Source organism: Vidua chalybeata, chromosome 5 (genome assembly GCF_026979565.1).
Source record: "Vidua chalybeata isolate OUT-0048 chromosome 5, bVidCha1 merged haplotype, whole genome shotgun sequence".
Lineage (NCBI taxonomy): Eukaryota > Metazoa > Chordata > Aves > Passeriformes > Viduidae > Vidua > Vidua chalybeata.
Genome location: NC_071534.1, coordinates 12575131 through 12581337, shown reverse-complemented (window position 1 = coordinate 12581337; position 6207 = coordinate 12575131). Strand labels below are relative to the sequence as shown.

The window sequence follows — 6207 nt, the reverse complement described above, 5'->3', positions numbered from 1 at the left end:
TTAATTTACATATGCTACCTTCAAATGGCTATGGGAGAATCAATATCTCCATCAATCAGGAGAATTATTGATAGAATTACAGTGGAATAGAAGATTCATTTTTTCCTTTTAACCTTGAATTGAAGTAATATAGATCTAAAAGCAAGAACAAGGTCATTTAAAACCATAAAGTTCAAAAGATTTAATTAATAGTAATAAAAGTAATAAGTAAATGACTGCTATCTATCATGAGCAGAAGACCAAGTTTGCACCCTAGATCATATCCATTTGGAAAGCAACTTGGAACAGAATCAGTTTAAGTTACAAGAAATTTAGCCAGACAACTACTTGCATAACTAATTTGGCATGCATTGTTTGTAATTTTGTACATATTGAGATTGGATTTTCAGTACTTCTTGGCAATATGCCATTGAAGTCTCTGTGTAATAACTCTTAATACCTGAACAGGAAATTGAGACAGATATTAACATTTTTCTAGCTAGTACAATGTTGTTTCTGGGTAAAATTTTCAAAAATCTGTCAGGGTAATTGTTCCTGTTCAGAGGGATAGCACATGAAGATATTTACTCTTAACTTCAGCTTGTAAAAGTTCTTAATTAACATTTATATCTAGTCTAAAATGACATTTCTTTCTCTGCTTATCTTGCAGCTCTTTTAACTATTTTGAGGTAGAGTGATGTGATTTCACAATTATTGCACTTTAAGAAGTCTATTTAACTAAACCTTTTACACAGACACATGACATTCATACTACTTCTGAGTATTAAATAAAGGGCAAATAAAAAACACTGGATGCAGAAATTAGGGAATTGAGGTTCAGATTGTGTAACAGAAGTAACTTCAGGTCCCTCAGCCACTTATGCCTTCAAAATGTACTGAGAGAACAGTCCTAAAAGAAAAATGATTCTGTTGTCTGCTGTCCTACTTTTTGCCCAGCATAATTGAACATAATGGTCTAAAATGAAAACCAACTATTCCTAGAGAGCAGAGAGGAAGCATATTAGACTGCCATCAGGAAAATACTTTAATGACTTTAAAAGAACTTTTAATATCACAAGTAGTGATACAGTTACCATTAAATGTTCCACACCCAACCTCCCCTCTAGTGGACTGTCAGGTTTTGAATGATGACTTCAGGTTCCTGAAAACTTGCCATTTCCTAGTTTTTATTCCTACAATTTAAATAAGAAAGAAAAATTCAAACTGAGTGAACTCAGTAACTTATTTACCTGAAAATAATTATATTTTTATGGGATTTGTACATGTTTTGATCGACTGATTTTTATGCTGCTCTCCTTGGACTCTGTTACATATTGTATTTTAGGAAGTATTGAGAAGCTTGTTACCATCATAAGCCAGAGACATTATTCTAAATTGCTTGTGTTGTGTTAAATAAACATTTGATAAAATTACTCAGACATTAATAAATTCACCTTCAATGATCTGTGGTGGTATAGGAGCAAAAATCACAGACATTACAAAAATACATATTTTGCAAGAATGATGAAGGATATCACTCCATGATTTTCTAGTTGTTTGGAATATTCCTGTCCAAATGGCATGAACAATTTTAGGTAAAGGCACTTAAATTTACAGGCTTTCTAATGATAAAGACTGATGATAATTTTGCTCAGAAAAACAAAAACTTGATATGATCAAAGTGGCATTGTGTAATCCTTGCTTTAAATATAAACACTTAGCATTGACAGATTTGTGAACTGTAATATCTAAGGTTAATATCTACCAAGTAATTTCTAAGTTTCTGTTCTTAAGAGAGCAATACATATGGACATATGAATATCTAAAAGCCATAAATTTATTCCATCCTTATCAATCAAATCCAATCAATTTCAAGCAATTACATGCACCAAAAATCAGAGAATACAAAAAAGGAATTATTAGGCCTGGAAATTCCTCCGACTTTGAATAACTCAGGTCTCAGGCACAGTTACAAGCTTCTTTGTTCACACCAGTGTAGTGAAGTTAAAAGTACCTGTTTGTTTACAAGGCATTTTATGTTCTAAAAAAGAATATTCCAAAGCAAACATTTTTCAACCAAGGTTGCCAGTATAGAAGATGGAAATCCCTGAGGAACATAGTATTGACAAATAAAAAGACCATTCATATAATACACATTTTTCTCTAAGCCGGAAACAGAGAGTCATCAAGATAAAGTTGTACCTAAGAGAAAGAAAACTGCATTGTGAAAATTCAAAGAGTGAGAAACGAGAAAAGACGAGGGAAAGAAATTGCCTGTGTCAGGATTTTGAACACTTGAACAGGCTCTGAAGTCTCCCCCAGTGCCAAGGAGATTGGCTGCCCATGCCCTGAGGTGGTGCCTCCAAGCAGCCCTGCACCATCTCCTGGGAAAGAGAGCCACAAGGATCTCAGCCAGGCTGTGACTGTCCCCAACCACTGCCACCATTCCTGTTGTACTCACCTTGTGCAGGTGCTGCAGGGCTGCACCCTTCCTGGTGGCAGCGTGACATTGCCTGCCCTGCCAGCCCCCAGCCCCAGCACAGCCCTCTTCTGCCCAACTGGTCCCTGACAGTCAGGAATATGCTAAGAGAGAGGAAAAAAACAGTAACCATTTTAATAACTGCTATTCTTAAAGAATGGCTTAAAAGGCAGATGTATTAGTCTGTCTGTCTGTCTATAAATAAAGCCTAATTTCTGCCACATCATTCAGAATTGCCTGCAGGGTAAGCACAGTATGCCACAATAAGAAAGTCTATCAACACTTCTGGCAGCAGTTTTTGAATGTTGGTATTCATTAGAATACATTTCCACGTACACTAGCACATCAGCAGAATCCTGTTCTTTTCACAAAGGAGTTACTTCTTTTGTCTTATTTCTCTGAAATTCATATTCACGTCTTCTGCTAATATTCGTATTTCCTATGTTATTTCATGCTTTATATACTGTAATGACAGATATGCAAAAATGTATCAGTCACTCACCACACTGTACATATAATTCTCTTAAATTTCCTTTAAAAGTAAGTTCTGTTCACTTACAGAAACACATAAAGTACTTTCTACCAATTTATAGATTAAATTGTTAAAATGAGTTATTACAACTTCATTTGTTATAATAAGGCTCTCTGTGGGAAGCTAACTCAGATATAGAATTATGAATTCTAACTTAATTTGTGGAGAAACAAAAAAGATGTATTACTGGGTGAATAAAGTGGGATGAAAAAGGCTGCTGGCAACTGCCATTTTACAAACCCATAAACTACAGAACTGTGGAAGTTTTAAGATCCTTCTACTTTGCAAAAAAAATCTCAAATACAAAGGCTACCTTACAACCTCATCCTCCAAAACTAAGAATGTCAAGTAACTTTTTCAGATAGTGTTTGAAAACATAAAGCTAGTTAAACAAACTCTTAAAATATTTATCTGTGTATGCATGATATATACAAAATAATATGCTTAGCAAGAGGTGTGATTCCAAGCCAGGAACTTGTTTTCATCTCTGTTGCTGACTTTGCTACATTACTTTTCAGTTGAAATTTCAGTTCTGCTATTTAATAAGTGGCATTTCTCTGTATCTAGAGAAAAAAAAAACAAACCAGCAAATACTTTCAGCAATTAAACTAGGATTTCAGTTTTTCTGATCATGTAAGAAATTCCATTGAAAGCAAAAACACTTTTTAAACCTACCTACTATTACTATAGTTACAAACTCTTAAGCACAAAAGACAGTGCTTGGTGAGACATAAGCATGAGTGCAATGAAGTAGTAGTCTAATGATATTTGTGAATTACCTGGTTTCTCAACCTATTTCTTGTTCCCCTTATAACTCCTTTTGTACTTAAATTTTATCAAACTACCATAAGTTATTTTTTCAGGTAATTCCCAAACCTATCTTACAAAACTTCAGCTATATCTGTGCTTATTGATTCTTTTTTTTTATTATTTTTAATGCTTGCTATAGCATTACTGGTTCCTTCAGAACTGCTGTTCATTCAAATCCACTTTTTTACCTATCATCACTTATTCTTTCAGTGCATTCTTCACCAAATAATTATTTAAAACATTTTTGCTCTGTTCATATTTTTCCTCAATGGAGAAGTGTGAGCATTCACTTTTATTCTGTCATTTTCTCTGAATGTTTTATTCACAGTTGTTATTTGTAGATAATAATCAATTTTTAAATTTGTTTGTCTGACCAAGATCCCCCAAAGCCTGGAGGCACAAATTCCTTGACATAGTCTTGCCAAAAATTAGGAAGTTTTTAGTGCTTGCAAAATTGCATATAATAACAAGTTTCTCAATACTATCACATATATTGCTCTTTCCTTTCTGAAAAAGAATCACCACAAACACCCTTTCAGTTTGAGGTGACAGAATTCAAACAGTTTTTCCACTGTCCCTGGTTTGGGTTCTATTTCTGTTAATTATCTCATTTCCTATCATATGACTCACCTACTTAGAGTCTGAAGTGCAGATTTGTTTTGCTGCTAAACACACTTGTTTGTCTTGTCATTTTCACTAACTTTCCTGCTCATCACTATGTTTCATATATGCTGGGTAGTGACACAAAAGGCCTGTGTGCTTCTAAGAAAAACAGACTTTCTATTCCTTGTTTACAAGGATACTCTAACTACTGCTAGTGGATTTCTGAGCACCTGGAGGCTTCCTCTAGGTGCTTCATCCAAGCTTTTTTCTACAAGTTGCTTACATTCTGCTACAAACTGTTTCCTCCAACCCAGGGTCTTTTGAGTTTGCTGTACATGTGTGGCTGCACCAAAGGTTGATACAAGATGAGCAACATAGTTTCCCCTGCAGAAATGGTGTAGTCGGAGAAGGAGACAGCTGTTTCCTAACTGCATTATATCATCAAGGAGTGGTAGGATAGTTCACCACTGAGCATCTGTTAAAGGCTGCCAAAAGTGGTCATAATTATCATCCTCAATTTAATCCGATATCAAGAAGGAGACAAATTTGACTGAATCTTCCAGGCATCAGGGGACTTCTTAGGGCACTTTCCTGGTTTAATTCTATGGTACTTAAGCAGATATAAGTTCATATGGCACATAATCCTCTACCCAACCAGATTTGAAAGATGTACTCAGGAATTCTTTATGAAAGTTCCACTTCTGCATTGAATTTGTCTGAAATCAGCTGACAGACTCAAAAGTTATTAGTTCAGGAACACACATGGCTGATAAACCTGTTATGATGAAACAGAACAAATAGGAAAGTCTTCTTAAAGAAACACAATATTAAAAGAGAATAAAGAACATCTATGCATTTATCAAAATTCCTGGGCAAAGTTTGATTTTTTTTTTTTATGATTCATGAATAAGTAAATTTCCCTTATCAATATCAAATAATTATCCTTCTTGTTACTGTGATCTGTAAAAAATTATAACATTAGTCATAACTAAAAGTAGTTGGAATTTTGAGGAAGATCTAATACTGGGATAGTATTAGAGGGCAAAATTTAAATATTACAGTGATAAGAGCAAATTATACAAATGATAATTGTTGTTATCTCATTTCTGCACAGAATACAATGGGAAACTGTAGAAAATGCCCAAAGTTTCTTTGGTTCTGTTATACAACTCATTTCTTTGTGGCCACACTAGAGAACTGTCTACTTGACAATTCGACTGTATTTATGTATTCCATGTATTACTCAGTAAATGCTGGTGTGGGATTTCTTTTTGAATAATTCCATAATGAGCTTTGGAAACATTACGCCTTGGGTAATGGCAGTAACTTATGACAACTATTTATATTGAAGACAACTGTTTAATTAAAAGTATTTTTTTCCTTTAAGGACGATGCCTGGCAACCACAAGTTTCTCTATATTAGCATAAGACACTTACTGTTTAATATAATATATCAAGTGTAATGAAGGTACATCCTGTAACTGAAGAAATGAGCCACTGGTAGAGTGAGACTTAGCCTGTATGAATAGCGAGAGGCAGTGAAATTAAAAACATATTTCTTACTGCTTTTATTAAATTGAAAAGTCAAACATTGGCACTATGAATGTTTGTACAATTCCTTTTAAAGATCAGCTAGCAATATCTAATTTTCATTATTTAAATTTTGCACAATTTTCTTGGTGCCACAGTTTTATTTTGTGGTATAGAAATAACTCATTACATCTTCCATAATTTTCTAATATACGTGCTCCCAGCTCCTGTAATGTTTCTGAGGCATTCATTTCTTTAAGGCATTTTCTAAGAC

At 34.2% G+C, this 6207-nt stretch overlaps 1 long non-coding RNA gene across 1 annotated transcript; it reads right to left on the bottom strand.

Annotated features, from left to right (window-relative positions):
* Window positions 1-1089: 1089 nt before the first annotated feature.
* LOC128788188 (uncharacterized) lies at window positions 1090-5915 on the bottom strand. The gene is made up of 3 exons (XR_008430983.1): window positions 5841-5915; window positions 2441-2562; window positions 1090-1172 (listed from the first exon to the last, which is right to left on the bottom strand). It is a non-coding gene; the product is annotated as an uncharacterized LOC128788188 (long non-coding RNA).
* Window positions 5916-6207: the final 292 nt, after the last annotated feature.